This window comes from Lagopus muta, chromosome 8 (assembly GCF_023343835.1).
Source record: "Lagopus muta isolate bLagMut1 chromosome 8, bLagMut1 primary, whole genome shotgun sequence".
NCBI lineage: Eukaryota > Metazoa > Chordata > Aves > Galliformes > Phasianidae > Lagopus > Lagopus muta.
The window spans coordinates 32,066,027-32,082,548 of NC_064440.1; the positions used below are offsets into that span (position 1 = coordinate 32,066,027).

Consider the following 16,522-nt stretch of genomic DNA (forward strand, 5'->3'; position numbering starts at 1 on the left):
GTGACAAAAGCTGAACTAAGCTAGTCGATTATATCGATAATGTATCTATAGCAAACCTTACCTATATCCTGCCTGCATTTATTGGGGTCAGGTGTTAAGACAAGTGCTCAGCAAAATCCAGTCCTGACTGTGCACACACTGACGTGGGCTCTGAGCAGTGATTAGCATTCAGAAAAGAGACCTCAAAGGTGTAGTAGATGCTTCTGCGTGAATGTGAGCTTTCTGCTCAGTTGTTGTGAGGAAGGGGAAAGAGAACAGAAGTGAGAGACCTGTTACGTGTGTTGGTGGCTCACTTGCTTCTGAAATACTGTGTTCACATTTCATCCCCAAAAGCATGGCCAAGATAGGAGAGGTACAAATTAGAGAACTAATCAGATCAGAAATACGCTGTGCATCGTGGCTTATGCGCAAGCACTAAGTAGTCAGAGTAGGGCTGTTCAGACTAGAAAAGAAACATGGAAAGAGTGTTCTTACAGGTGCCTGTCTGGTCTTTGAATGTCATCAGGAGCTTAATGGAAGAAGGTGATACACTGGCTTTCAAAGTTAGCACACACCAGCTGAAATGACTAGGAGCAGCCATCAAAAGTGAAGATCATTCATGTAGTTAAGCTGTGGCAGGTTGTTAAGGAAGAAAGTAGCACTATGGCTGCGTGCAGAGGAGGCTTCTGAGCCCATGCTTCTGGGAGTTTGGAGACTGTTGCTGCATGCATTCACTAGCACGCTGTGTTTCTGACATAGGAAAGCCGGTATTAGAGGATTTGGGTATCCCTCATGCTATGTGTTTCTATTTTGCTTTACAGCGCTCAGTCTGGGTAGAGCAGTTACTAGGCTAACAGCTTTGCAACGATGCGTCACTGTGCCAGCAGCTGCTGTCTCCCTTAAGCTCCCGACACATCGCTGCTCTTCTAGTGCTTAGCCGCTAGATGCCCCTGTCTCACAAGCAGCAAATCGGAGGAGACTGGCTTTGCAATGGGAAAGCAGCTAACGCACTGCTTCGAGGGAGCGCGTGGCTGCTTTTGTAGGTAGTAATGAACACAGATCGGAGGTTCTGTACATCAGGGCTCGGGGGAAATGCATGTTGCAGTTCTCCGTGACATTTTGCCACTTCCTCCTCTTTGTAGCTGTAAGGTATCAGCTCCCAGTGTACCCTTCAGCTAGTGTGGGAATCCTCCCTCTCAGTAAAGGCAGGGCTGAGAGTTTGGAGAGCAGACCTGGATGAGATCAGTAAGGGCTTCTTGTTGGAATAAGCAAAGAAAACGAGACAGGAAGCTGCTGAAGGCTGGATCATACTCTCTGCTTCAGTGGTGTAAAATACATCTGGAAGACAGTACGTTTTGCTGTGGTTTTAATGGACTCTGATCTCTGGACAGGACTGACATCACATCAGGTGTCTTTTGCTTTGCTGTAATGATTAAAGCAGTTCTGCAGACGGCGCTTGCTTCTTTAATGCTGTCTTTAGAGCTCAGTGCCAGGATTGGATGTGATCTCCAACAATAATATGGATGTAGCTCATTGCTCAGCTTGACTGTATTTGACATCTGTCTGCAGCCGAGTTCACCTTTGCACGTCTGGAGGGTGTGCAGTGCTCAAGTATGACTGTTGTCTCGATTGCTGAGCTATGTGAGCAGCTTGGGTGGCAGTGAGCAGGATCTTCATGACAGTGAACAGTACATTTAGGCTTAACAGGTGATCTGAGGTCTCTGAGTATCACTGAAGGGAGCCAGTTGTTTCATTTGGTGGACTCTGATATTACCTGATACCTTATTCCTTCAGGGAAGCAGGGTAGATTGGTACGGATCAGGAATGCTGTGGCCAGTGCTGTCAGACCTCAGGGCCTAAAGAGAAGGCAGCTGGTGAGGGAGGAGAGCTTCCTGATCTGATGCAAAGCCAAAGCAGGTGGTGCAAGGTCTCCTGCTGCCCGGAGATTGGCTGTGACAAAATTTGTGGCTCAATTTCAGCCCCAAATGTTTTCTCTTCTCGTAGCTTACAGAGGCTCTTGCAGCTGCTCTTCCTTCCTGCGGGTCATCAGTAAGTCACACACCTAGGAGAGCCGTGTATTCATTAGCATCGCTGAACAGTCTCTGTACTGGTAATGGCTGCAATTAGCAGTGTCAGTACACAGAATTCCAGAGACAGCTTCTAAACAAATGACTTAAAATCCCCCACATAAATGTGTAGTGCCACACAATCGATCTAATTTCCTATAGATTTCTTCTTACTTTTGTGTACTCGAGGGACTAATAAGCTGTGAACTTCTATTGAACTTTGTTTCTCTTGGTTCATAATATTTCTTTCTTTGCAAAGACTTTCTAATGTGTGGTGTGCCTCAGCTGCTGCTGGCTGCTGCTTGCAGTGAAGCTGGGCTTGGAGTTGCCTTGAGCATAGAGGCAGGAGGTGGTTGGTTTGTCCTTTCTGACAGGTGTAATTGTCTTGCCACTTTCACAGGGCTGGGGCATTAATAAGTCATTAAGGTAAGCATGCTGGTAACTTGTCTTAGTGGCTGGTGAGGATCTCTGGCGCAGCGCAGATCCTCTTCCTCAGCTGCAGTGCTGGGCTGGGTGCTGCTCTGTGCACTGCTGCCATTTACACACAGCCTAGAAATAAAGGAGAAGGGAAGAGCTTTTCCCAGGTGACCCTCATGAAGCTCTGCTGAGGCTGGCTCTCTGCAGGGAAGGAGCTGTCCCTGGACAACAACACTGTGGAAATGCCAGCTTGGATGTGCAGCTGGCCTTGGAGAGCATTGTCATCCCACAGATGTGTCCATAATCCTGCGTGGTTTTTCTCCCTGTGAAAAGCGAGCTGCTGTGCTGAGGCTTTTGTGGGGAGGAGTGTTTCCAGCTGGCATGGAGCCACTGCAGCTGGCTGACACAAGGCATGCTGGCTGTGCCAGGATGTAGGACCATGTTTTCCACCCCAGACGGTGACATCTCCCAATGGGTCACTGCCCGGCATGCAGGATCAGAGCTTTCAGTGTGCTGGAGAGTTTCTTGTTCTGCTGTTTCTTATATATTTTGCTACGTTTTTGTTTTCAAAGTGTGTTTTCTTTCTAAAGATAATTTGTGAAGGATTGAAAATATTTTGCCAACTTCTTATGTCACTTGAAACCAAGGGCTGGTTTCCTTGCTAAGTTCCCAACCTCATGGCTTCCAACCTCACATGCCACTTTTCTTTCTTGTGACTCCTCTTATGGTGCAGATGAGTGGAACAGAAATGCATTGCTTGTAGTGTAGGTGTACATGTAATATTGGAGCTGGTTCTCCTCTTGGATTCTGGTCTGCAATTGACACCATCAAAATTTCTGCATCCTTTCCAGGGCATTTTCAAAACATCAAGCAAACAAGGAGAAACCTGATGTACATGGAGGGACTCTTCCCAAAGTAGAATCCAAATCCAAATCCATAGCCCTTGGATTCAGGGAGCAGCAGCCTGCAGATCATTGACACTTAAACTGTAAGTGTTTCTGCAGATTTTCACTTGTTCACTTGACTACTTTGGTTGATACTGTTTCTATTTTGAATAACCGAAGATACAGTAACATGGTTCTTTGCTGGCAGGCCCGAGCCAGAAGTGGAAGTAAAAAAAAAATGGGAAGCAGTTGTTATTTCACTTTGTTAAAGGTAATGCTGTGCCCAAGCCACGAAGGTCATGAGGTTCTGTTGTGAGCCTTAGTGCTGGATGAATTTTGAACCCATTAGGCGACTGGCAGGGTGGATGAAATTGTTGTTAGAGACCGTTCCTAGAGAGCTCTGTGGCTAATGTTTCAAAATGGCTGCGATCCTAACTGAAGGAAGTTGCGTGAGGTAGAGTTTTAATGCATCTCTAGCTGCATTTTGTGGAACCCTTGCCCTGGAAAGGGCAGAAGTAGCTGCAGAAAACAATCTGAGGGTTGAGCTACAGGTATATTCGTAGCTAATGCTGGCGCTTAAACACAGTGCTCCATGTTGCTTCCAAAATCTTCCTCTTCTGTGGACTTTGGCTGTTGAAACAGCAGGAGCTTCAGACTTTTCTGCCTCATCTATGCAAGTGTTGAATCTTCTGCCTGTGATATTTCAGTGTGTCTGTTGAGGGAAGCTCATAGTGAGATGGTTATGGTAAGCACTAGAAGTAGGCTTGTTTGGAACATACACTTGTTGCTGTTCTACTTGCCTAATCACGCAGGTAATTGTGTTAGGATCAGAGCTCTGACAAAAAGTGCATTTTGCCAAGATGAGGTGGTGTTCTAAGAGTGAGGGGAGGAGCAGGGCTCGAACAAAGCCAGGAACCTGGATGGAGAGACTTGAAGCTTCGTGCACATCAGCGGAGTTGAGAACTTAGGTCTTTTCCAAGGTCCTGCTGGGTCTGGCTTGAGACCAATTACTTCTGCTGATGCTGGAAATCAGACCCGTGCTGCCCAAAACCACCTTGCAGATTCTTCAGAGCACACTCTTGAGGGTGCTGCAGCTGCATGGGGATTGTGGAGAAGGGGATGAGAGGGAGAATTATGTTGTCTGGAAAGGTTAAATGTGATTTCTAGAGTGCACAGCTGGCTGTCTCCCTGACTGGAACAGGAAAGAGGTAGCACGTGTGTAAAGCACTCTTTTGCAGTTGCTAATGACACTGCCATCCATGCTGCCTATCAGCTGATCTGGACTTTGCCCTGTATCATTTCTTAGTAGCATGTGCTTAGTTCAGATGGTGCTTTCTGTTCCTGCAGCTTCTTGCTGCTCAGAGCAAACTGTGTAAGGCTCAGACAGCAGCAAATTGTAGCACGGTTCCCCTTGGGCTTTCTGCACTGCTTGGAAGAGTTTAGCAGAGCTTTTTCACAAAGTTATCTCTTGATAAGCGTCTTCACTGTGGACAGTACTTAGCTTTGGATTTTTTTGGGCTCATGCAACTGTGCCTGAAACCTTCAGTGCTGGTCCCACTCCCACATCTGCTGGGGCTTTGTGTCCTCTTTACAGGTGTGCAATAAAAGCTGCTGCCTGGAAGCACATACTCTCCCTTAGCTAACTGGTCTTTATGAGGAAAAGCCTCTGTCTGGGGTTTTCTCTAAGGAAAATGCTAGTGTAAAGGCTTGTGTTGATGGGGGAGAATGGTAGTAGAACCATCATGTAGACAAAGTGTCTCCCAGCTCCATGGAGCACAGAGAGTCTTACAGTAAATTCCCCTGCTCTTTAAATTTCCATGCTATTACAAAGATGCTAGCTGAATAGGCAGAAATGGAGTTCTTGGGTTAAACTTCTGAAACTTACTTGAGAGCATCAGTTACTTTTTCAAATCTCATTGGTCTCCTCTCTAAGAAATGCTTCATGGATGTTCAGAATCACGTTCCCTTTCCCCTTCCCAGCTAAATGACATTATAGATCTGTATAGCAGGAGTTTGCTGTCCTCTTTAAAGAGAGAGAGCCATCATCAGGCAAGTAGACCTGGCCCAGTGGCATATCCATCTGTAAGTCGAAGCATGTGCTTCAGCTCGTGGTCATGTATGCGATGTGTGAAGCTTTTAATCCTCCTCACCCCCTGAGTAACCACAGGAAGAGGACAAAAAAGTAGCAGTAAGAGGAAAAAAAAAAACCACAGACCAATGAAAGAAAACCCTCTGTTTTGCACATCCTTCCTATCTGGAGCACCGGGCGTGAAACAACAACAGAAATGCTGATTGATCAGTGATGCTGTGTATGAGGTGAGAGGCCAAGGCCATGTTAAGTAATACCTATGAAATATTAGCTTCCCCTCCCGCCAAAGCCAGGAACATCCAGCACTGCACGAAAGGGTGCTAAAGGGTAAAAAGAAAAACAAACCTGAACCTTTCCAAAAAGTCACTGTAAGTATTCCAAAGGGAGAATTAATTCATTCTGCTTTTGAAGTTTGGGAGGAAACTTTGTGGGGAATTTTCCTACCTTCTGATACGACATCTGTTATAGCAAAAACCTGTTATTAGCACCGTATCTCCTGCTTAGGACAGGTCAGGTTGAATAAGGCTGTGAGATGATGCTTTTCACAAGTACACAAGGTATTAGCCCATCAACTAATCGCTGAGACTGATCACACACTCCACTGTTCCATTGGAGCTGCTTTTTTCCTGAGCCTAATTGTAGGCTCGGCCCATTGATACGCTCTGGAGCTTTTGGTTTTGTTACTGTTTGTTATTTTTACTTACAGGTGGTGATATAACTGTCCCCCGCTGTCCTACCAGTTGCAGTCACCATGATTGAATTTTGCAGTGCCTAGCTGTGAGGACCTGTTGTTCCAGGCTATGTCTGTCTGTAACATATTATTCTGTTGTGTTGCTTATCTCATCTGATGGATGTTTCCTGACTTTGCTGTTGGATGCCCTTACTCATAGATCTGATGCCACAGATTTCAGGGTCTGCGATGGGTCTGGCCAACATCCTCTGCAGATGCCTACTGTGTGGTTGGATCCAGTGGTTCTCCCATATCAAAATTTGTTTATAAATGCTGTGGTTTCATTGAAATTACATCTGACTGGGGAAAAAACAAGTACTGTGACAGAGCAAAAAGACAAAAGTGTCCAGTGGACACTAGGTGTGCTTGTGTTCATGCACATTTATGCACATACATAGGTGTGTGTGCATAAATTAGAAGCTCAGGGACTGTTTGTGTTGCAGCCTTCGTTCTAGATAGAAATCTATGTATTTGTAGTCTAGTCAAGGGTAAGGCAGTTTTGTTTTCTTTTGTTATAGCAAGCACTGGGGTGTGATCATCTATCACATATTCAGCCATGATTGCGCTGCCACAGAAGGAAGCAAACATAGTGAGAATCATCCTCAGCGAATGTAGCTGATCTTGCACTGTAAGGTCAGGCTATTTTTAAGCTGTGTAGAGGATGTGTAGCATGGGAGAGACTGTTTGTGTAGCCCTTCTGATTTGCTTTTATTTCCTAAAGCCACTTTGGCTCTTGTGGCTACGCTCAGTTTTAGCCAAGTAAGGGTTTTCTGAAGTTGGCCTTTTGGGATAACGTCAGTCTCTCTCAGATACAGCTCGGGGTTTTCTCTATTTTCTCCAAGTCAGCTGATCTAAGAGGAGCTGCTAATCCCAGTGGCAATGGAATTCGACCCATTTTTCAAGACTTTGATTCTTTTTCTTTCGCTGAAGATAAGAGCCTTATCTTTGTTAAGTTTGGGTGAAGCACAGACTCCGTATTTCAGACAGCAGATCAGCACGCCCTGAGCTGCTCAAGCCTGAAAGAAGTTTAATCTCCTTGAAAATGGATTTTCTCTAACCTGGGAATAGATAGAACAGTCTTCTTGTCAGGCCTTATATAAACCTTACTGGCCAGAAGGCGGTCTTGGTCACAGCTTATACACAACGTTTGGAAAAGTAGGGAGGTGCCACAGTGGGCAGAGTTAACAAGAAATTTGTCCCCCATCCCTTTTCTTTTTAAAGACTGTCTTTGATGTGACCTTGGTTTGAGATTTTCAATTATTTTGTTACAGTATTTTTTCCTTTTACAAAAGCAGAAGTCTTAATATTGTTTCAAGTGCTATATGGGGTGTTAAAGGAGACAATTGCAGGGCAAAAGTTCTCATTTATTTCTTAAGTGAAATTTGCTTTCTGGTTTTTGTTTTGAAAGCAAAAAACGTAAGGAAAAATTATATTTAAAAGGTGAGAATTACATTTCAGAGAATGATAGCATGGTTTGGGTTGGAAGGGACATTAAGGGCATCTAGTTCCAACCCCCTGCTATAGGCAGGGACACCTCCCGCTAGACCAGGTTGCTCACAGCCCCATCCAGCCTGGCCTTGGATGCTTGCAGGGAAGGGGAGCATCCACAGCCTCACAGGGCAACCTGTTCTGGTGTCTCACCACCCCCCCAGTAAAGAACTTCTTCCAAATACTTGCTTTAAAACATTTATCTAGTATCATTTCATAATGTCTAGTCTAAACAATTTCTCTCTTTATTTTCTTTAAATAGAGTTGCACAGAAGTTCAAATAACTGCTTGCAGTTTTACTTTAAGACTAGATTTTGGACAACTCTGTTTAAAGCCGTTGTTTTGTTTGTTTGAATTCCTGAACAAAAAGTGCTGTTCAATGAAATCTAGAAAGAAGTTTCAAGTTACAAGTTATTGCTTTGCATCCACAAATACAAATGTCCCCATGTTTTCTTCAGACTGAGGCATTTGTTAGGCGAAGACACGCGAGGGAAACAGGCTGAATTCTGCACTGTATCCCCATCCATTACCAGCTGGAGGTTTGTTCATCTTATTGAAAGGATAATTGCACATTGTGATTCCATTAATGGAAGTTGTCTCAAGACTCAGAGCTGTAAGTTCTCTTTCAGCAAGGCATTCATGTTTTTCTCTGTGAGGACTGCAGGACTGGGACTTAGGAACAAGATTTCTTTATGCTCTTATACCCCGATTTCGCACTCTTTTTCATACTGAGCATCCCTTCTGCATTATACAGTCATGCTTCAGCAGCATGCTTCCTGCCATTTCTAGTGCCAGGTGTGGTCAGCAGAAGTGGGCAGTCAGAATCTGTCCGTGCAGGAAGAAGCAGCAAGTAGGAAAGAACATGGAAACAAGGGGAAAAGGTGTAAAGATGTGCGTTGATTGTGCTGCTTTTCAAGCAAAGCTGTGCAAGCCACTTAGAGCTGTCTGCAGAATCTTTGCTTTGGTGCCTTTGGAAGCAGGCAGACTGCTCTTGTATTCTCTCAATATTTAGCTGTCTTTGGCTAGTAAACACAGAGGATGAAACATAAATGAGTGTGAAGATGTAAAAAGGCAAAGAAAAATTAAACATCTCATCATCCAACTGGTCTGATGTGAACTTGCTGTCATTATGATGGCTGAGAGATTCTTCCAGGTGTTCTCCCTAACAGTGATTTCTCAACCACGTTATTCAGTTGCTATTTTGTTGTTGTTCTACAGGAAGGCCTTTCTCAGTGGCACTCAGAGCTGGAAAGCACGGATTTTCTCAAGCTCTGCTGGATAAAATGGTCAGCATAAGGAAACTACAGAGTGGCCTTGTGAATGAGTGTAGAATATACTTAGTGCCAGTCCTAGGTTTTCTGAGCTATTGTCAAACCCATTCCTGCTTTACTGAAACTGGAGTAGTGTGATGAAAGTTTTCCCAAATGTGTTCAGGTCAATGGTAGAATAACATGTAAAATGAAGGTCAGTGATCAGCAATGTTTGACTTTTTGAATTACTGTCAACCTCTCCATATCTGAGTAATCGAGCAAGTGGATTTTTAATAAGCTTTATTTGGCTTCTCAGTGAGATAAGTGAAGGTGGTGGTTATTAGTTTTCAAACTGCATGAAGGCACTCTGAAACAATTAAAGATCGTGCAGACTTGATTTTTGTGTCCTGTTTACACGAAACGTGACTGAGACTAAAAGGGAAGAGAGATTGCTGCAGACAGACTTGGATCTTTTTATTTTCCTTCATGTGCAGCTTTCCTCTGTCAGAGCGCTAGTTCTCAGGAGCTGTCAGGTTCTAGGTGTTGCACAACAGATTAACCATTCCCCAAAATTGGGATGCACTAACCTGCGTGTATTTTCTGCTAGCTTTCATGAACTTTCCCACTCATGTCTCTGGATGTGCAGCATGATTCGTGTGATGGGAATTCCCAAGTGCAGGATAATGCCAGGCTTGCCTTTGAAGCAGATGTGCATGCAGCAGACCTGCTGTTTCCACAAGTCTGGCAAAGCTTCAATTCGCAATCATTTGAAATGTCACTTCTTTCATTTATCTCCTGTGCTGAAGCCAGTAGCATATCCTGAAATTCTTTATCACATCTACAAACCGCTTTTGCTTCTTATTTGAGGGCTGAAGTTCTCTAATAATGAGCTGTTATTGTTTGGCTGGACTTCAGGATAAAGGAAGAATGGTAGGATGTACAATTATGTGAGTCAATAAGGATGAATCAGAATGCAGCACCCAGATCTGAACATTGTCTTTTGATCTACCATGAACTTTTCCTATTAAAATATAAAACGTAGCTTTCCTCAGACCTCCTTTTAAAATAGGCAGAACTATGGTGGTGGGGGGAAAGCCAAAGGATGAGGTGCGTACTTGATTCTCACTCCCTTCAGCTTATCTCAGATGAACATCAGTCTTAATTTTAAAATTCTTGCCTTGTGATACTTTGCATCGCAGTCAAAATGTTTTTTAAGTATTGTGGATTTTGCTTGAAATGCTTCATTTGATTTGAGATTGGCTCAAAGCACCAGATCTGCAAGTGTAACTGAGCATACTTGCTCTCCTGCAGCAATCCAAGAGGAACAGGTGATGGGAATGCAGGGATGCTGTTAGTTCATTTGCACACAAGACAATTCTACTTTATTCCTCCTCTGTCTGTACCAAAAATAGTAAGTGATGTTCTCTGAGGTGAACGGATTTAATAGAGCTGTTAGCATTATGCTGTGGACAGAAATTGTTACCTACCTTAAACTTACTGTTACATTCGTAGTGCTTATCTTGCTTGATAAACTGATTAGAAAATCATAAAATCATCTTAGATTGCCTTGGTTTGGAACAGGCATGTAGAGATCATCCCGTTCCAACCCTCCTGCCACGGGCTGGTTGCCACCCACCAGATCAGGCTGCCCTGGGCCCCAGCCAACCCGGCCTCGAGCATTTCCAGGGATGAACACTCCCGAGCCCTCTCTGCAGGGCTGCTCTCAAGGAGTTGTTCTCCCAGTCTGTGCATGTACCTGGCATCGTCCTGACCCAAGTGCATCGCCTTGCACTTGACCTTACTGAACCTCCTTAGGTTCGTGTAGGCCCACTTCTCAAGCCTGCCAGGTCCCTCTGCATAGCATCCCTTCCTTCTGTCATATCAGCTCAGCTTGCTGCCATCAGCAAGCTTGCTGATGGGGTACTCGATCCCACTTATCCTTGGTAAAGATGATGAAGAGGTTTGAGAAATCTTAGTATAATTCACATGCTTTTGGTGCTTCCTCTAAGTTCCTTGAGAAACAAGTGACTTCCTCTTGGAATGGAAGGCAGCATTTCTGAGTCACTTTGAAGATTCTTCTGCTGGCTGAGTGAAGAAGGAGTGGAGTGTGTTTGTCTGTTTCCCTGTGGCAATGGAGAATTTCATTCTTGCTGGCACCATCAACTGCTTTGCTTTTCCACTTGATATTTTTGGAGTGTGTTTTATTCAGAGCAAGACAGAAGTGGTGGTCAGAAGTGAGATACAGCCTGCCAGATGGCAGGACTGATTTCCAAAGATGTCTGAAGGGCACTTGGAAAAAACTTCCCTTTCGTATCAGCTGTGAGGAGAGTCCAAGCAATTTCTCTGGACTGCTTATTATACTGGTCCCAGTCCAGGGAGATTTATGCTACTGAAGCTCAGCTGAGTTACTTGAGACTTTAACTGGCATGGATCTTGGCCAGCATGCCCACAAATTGGCTCTATTTCTTGCCTTTCAATTGAGAAAAGAACTAGTCATGTGTTTTGTTGTTTTTCTTTTTTACAGAGAAATTGAAAATGACAGTCATTTTCCTGCAGTGACTTTAAAAGTTGACAGGGGTGTATAGATTGGTTACTGGAATCTGCAAAGGCAGCTGAATAATGCTAAGATTAGGTGGAGAGAATGTGATAGTTGTAACAGGCAGTCCTGATAATCTCTGCATTTTATTTTATTTTTTACCTTTTGTCATGGATTTGAGAAGGAGCGCAAAATTCAGAACTTGCTGAAATCGTCCTATCTCCATTTTCAGAATTGTAGTCCACATGTGTCCTTTCAGCATGAAGAACTGTTAAGAATTTCCATGTATTTGGAGAATTTTCTGTGAGCTCTTCTTGAGGAAAGCACTAGGCTGTCCCTGCAGGTAAGCAGGAGTGCAGTTTAGGGAGCAGTGGGAGCTGTGCAGAGGTGTATTGCTGCTTTCCTGCTCCTGGGTTTACTCGCAGGCACTACAATGATGTGGTCAAGATCACATCACTTGGGCTGCTGCGAGGCTTGGGTGTGCTTGTCTTCTGTGAAGCAGAGGAGTTGGAAATGGCTAGCATTGGTACTCAAGGTCTGAGTGTTACCTCTGCATTGAGTTTGCACATAGAGTTGCGACCGTGAGCTGCGCATGGGACAAAACAGTGCTGAAGACAGAGCACGTGATGTCCTGCCATGGCCGTGAGTGAAATCATGCAGGGCAAGCAAGTCCAGCTTTCCTTTGTCCACATCTGCTGCTATGATCCCAGATCTAATTTGATCTGCTGTCCTACAGCTACTACACTGCGAAATTACAGCTTTGCAGCATATATTCCCCTCCCACGGAGGGGTGTTTAGTCTTGTCAGGTGAGCAGTTCTCCCCTTTTCCTTTAACAGTCACGTGCTGTTCTCCAGGAAGTGAATGCATCCAGCATGGAAGTTCTGCAAGTCCTGCCTATAGCAGAGCTTTTCAGCTATGATGAGTGGCTTCAGGAGCTCCAGCTTTGGCGTGCCAATCCAGGGGCACCTGAGTTGGACCTCAAGTGCTCTCTGAGCACTTCTTTTCTGAAAATGAAGTGGTTTGTTTTAAGCCTTTGAAAAATGCAGGCACTTAGCTTTCTCTGAATATCCGAGCCCTGGGGATTCACAAAGCCACAGACCACTGATTTTGTTTGATTTTACGGTACAGTGGTGCTGTATGATGAATTTCATTTGTAAACAGAGAAAGCTCTTCATTTTAATGAGCTCTTCCCTCTCCTTGCCTTGTTCCCTGTCTGTGTAGGATATAGTACAAATGAATTTGAAACAAAATGCTGTCTGCCTTTTTCTAAATATTTATGCTGAAGGTTAGGAGGCGTAACTTGCATGTACTTCTTTATTTCCCTCTACTTCTCTTGTCTGAGTGATCATCTGCCTTCATGGCTTTACATTCCCAGTTCCTTTGGTATGTATCCTTCTTCCAGAGTGCCTGCCCTAGCTTAATTTCCTGAAGGGACTTCACAGCTCCCACTGCTCTCTAAGCTACACTCCTTGTTACCTGCAGGGATAGCTTAGTGCTTTCCTCAGGAGGAACTCAAAGAAAATTCTCCAAATACATGGAAATTCTTAACAATTCTTAATGCTGAAAGGACTCATGTGGATGACAGTGCAAACAATGTACAGACAGGCAGGTTTTTAAGTGTGGTTGCATTTCCATGAAACCGTTGGTCTCTGTGTTTCTTTCTTCATTCTTCTGTGCTTGGTTTCTTTTTCCTCACTGATTTCACCATTTCTTATTGACTCTACCTCTACAGAAGGTATTTATTTGTTAAACACAGCACATATTTAATATCTGTCCAAACCACTGCAGGCTTGTTTGTATGTGGTCAGGCTTTTTGCAAATGAGGCTTCTGTTGTGAACACCCATTGCGTTTGCAGGCCTTAGAGTCAGATCAAAAGTATCTCCTTTCTGTCTTTTCTATGTGTCCGTAGCTGGATCTATCTGCCTCTTTGTGCAGCCACATTAAAATACATGTGTGAAAGGATAGAGTTAGAAATTAGCAGCAAGGGTAGCACTGAGGATTGATTCTTTTCAAATACTTGTATATCTGGGACACAAAGGGACATGGCTGCTGTTGGTAGAGGTAGCTGGAGTGCAGAATTTGCCTTTCGGTACGTCCATAATGGAAGTTTTGTGGCAGTATAAAGACAATGTAATGTGAGTAGTGACTCTGGGAGAAAACTGGCTTCTGAATTGCTTGTGTGAATGCATTTGTATGCATTTGTATATTAAGATGACCTTTCTAGTACAAGGAGTGGATCTCTGCAGTGCATTCACTTACGATTTGCTTACTTTGTGTTTTGTACGTCCCCTCTCTGTCGTATCTCCAACCTGGAGCAGTACCAGCTAGATTCAAACAAGCAGAGGAGTAGCTACCAACAATACGTTTCCCAGTTTCTTGTTCTTTTTTTATTCACTCTCTCTCAAGCTTTGTCTATGAGTCAGAATGATTATTGGGTATCTTCCTATAAGAAGAATGATTATGCCTTTCCCCTAAACCACCCTCTAGTTACTGGGGAACAAAGCTGACCTGCTTCTCTCAACTCTGTACACTTGTAAAGCTCTTGCTAACGTGAAGTTCTCTATACCCAGCATGTCTTCCACGCTCTCTCTGTCCACCTTTCTTTCCATTGTTGGCTTCAGGCCTTCCCTGTACCTTTCTAAGCCAGGTCTCCAATTAGCTCTTATCACAGAGGGCACCCCTGCTCTTGTCCCCTTTTCTATTATGGGCATTACGATTCAACTTGGTGCTGTAATGAGCTGTGCAGAAGTACTTGCATGTGATACTGCCCTCAGCTCAGACCAATGTCAAACTACTGGATACCAAGAAATCCTAGTTGTTTCTGTCAGTAATTGGGGAAAAAATAAAAAGGTTGCCTAAATCCTGTCAAGTAGTACATGTCCAGGAAATAGGTGATAATTACAAAGATCTGTAGCCGGGTAGGAGATGGCATATGGAACATTTTGTCTTATTTCTGCTGTTGTCCATTGAAATTTTGCTAAAGGATGCTTTTTCTTTTGCAGCGGTTTATTTTTCTTATTGACGTCCTTCCCATTTCCTTGGGAAGGGCTGGCACTTTGGGTGCTGTGCTTAATGTGTTCTATGCTGTGTTCTCCATGCACAGAATAGAAAGTCTGCAGCTTTCTGCTCAATTTAGTCCTCCCATTTTCCATCTTCTAATATGGGAGTAAATTTCACAGTTACAGGCTGTCCCTCTTGCTATCAGGTGGATCCCAGTTCATACGTTAGAGAGTACTGGAAAGCACACTGAACAGAGAGACTCTTAATTTGCACAGATCACATGCTGTTAGGAGAATAAGCAGTGCAGTTCTTTGTCACTTACTGAAAGTATTTGTTTCAGTGAGGACTGTTTTCCTTGCTGTAGGTACAGTTTCTCAGCAAGCTCTGATGTCTTCTAGTAAGTAAAGCTAGCATCTGGCCTGTGGTGCAACCCCTATGCATTGCTCAGGGACCAACCTGAAGACAAGTGTTGCAAGGGTTCCTAAGCAAGCACCCCTTCAAGGAGGGGCAAGGAGAAAGGTGGGGCCGCACCAGAGACTTTTAATGGCAGAATACATGGGAGGGTGTAGAGCAGTGCTGTACAGTCAGTCCAGCTCACCTGCTGCATGTCCTCTTCTTCTGTTATCTGCAAGAGTGTATCGCCTATGCCATATCTTGAAGAAACACATACAAGTGGATTTTTGCTTTGACTTGTTTTTTTTTTTAAACTCTACACTTCAACTATCAAGATGACAAGAATTTTGACAGCTTGCAAAGTGGTGAAGACTTTGAAAGGCAGACCGGAGTTTTGCAAAGTGTCTGCTGGTCACTGGAGTTCCTGGAGGAGTGGTACCAGGTTGTTGAGCATCAAGGTAACAGTAACTGCTAGCAGGGAGCTACTGTGGTCTAAGAGATGTTTTGGCGTGCCTAGAGATAGCTTGCTGTAGATAACAGGGTTTACCTAGGCATGTCAAACTGGTCTGACTGAGATTTGTCTGAACCTGAAGCAAGGGGTTTGCTTGGCTAAACAGTTTTCTTAGATAAGAAAACACTTTTTGTGTAGTCTGGAATTGTAGAGTAAATTGCACCAGAAGGTGGAAGTTCAAGGTTTCGGTTAAATATTATATGGCATTTTCTCTACAAACACCCCACCTTTCTATAGGATTGATAGCTAGCAGAGCAGCACTTTCAGTCCAGTCAGCATGAATCAACTAGATATTTAAAAAGAAGCATCACTTGAAGTGTGACTTGAGGCACTATTGGGTCCACGTAGCACCCATTTTCAATGTATTGAAAACAAACTGGCTCTGAATTTAATCAGAGATGTACATGGTTCTTTGTGAATATATTACTGCATCACCCCTTCATCTTATGGACTTGAACCCTTGGTTCACTGCCCCAACTTTCTTCCGTTCTTTGTGTACAGAAGTTGCATTTGGCCAGCCTTACTAGAGCAACTGAGACAGATGAAGCACAGCACGGTGGTGAGCTGGGACTTGGTGTGTGAATTCTGTAGCACTGGAGGGGTTTTGGTATCAGGTACTTCACATGGTTTTCCATGTCAAGTGTCGTCACTTTTTGGGGCTCGTGCATGATTGTCTTTGTGTAACATCAGTGTAATTAAATTAGCAACCCGAGGAGGAATGTTTCAGTGGGTGCTGGGAAAAACTATGAGGCATTTGGGCTGTGGCCACTGATTTCCAAGAAAAATAAACACTTCTCTGGGCTCCTGCGAAAGACACGTTGCTTCTTTAAAACTTGAAGCAGAGGAAAGAAAAACCAATGAGGAAAGAAGCATCCCAGTTCTTATCCCTTCTTCCAACCTGTGAGTTTTCAGTTCAGGTTTGTCTGACTTGCACTTAAAGGCAGAGGGTGTGTTGTGACTGGTGTGCTTGCTGGTGGACCTGTCTTTCCCTCCCTGAAAGTGCACAGCAGGCGAGAACTGCTACCTTGTTCATTGTCTTATAGCACAGTGCAATAATCTTCCTCCCACCAGATTTATTCAGGCTCTGCAATCAGGTCATTTCTGCTGTACTATTTAGAGTGGTTATAGCTGTCTGCCACAGTAAAAGCATCTTCTGCTGATAAACCTTTGTAGGCCG

The 16,522-nt window shown here is 44.1% G+C and overlaps 1 protein-coding gene across 3 annotated transcripts in view; it reads left to right on the forward strand.

The window, feature by feature from the left end:
* Positions 1 to 3,401: 3,401 nt before the first annotated feature.
* The window catches only part of CPS1 (carbamoyl-phosphate synthase 1), a 112,514-nt gene continuing 99,393 nt past the window's right edge, over positions 3,402 to 16,522 (forward strand). For all 3 annotated transcript variants that reach the window (XM_048953784.1, XM_048953786.1, XM_048953785.1), the window contains exon 1: positions 3,402 to 3,450. The gene's annotated coding sequence lies outside the window, so the exon portion shown is untranslated. The remainder of the gene's footprint in view (positions 3,451 to 16,522) is intronic.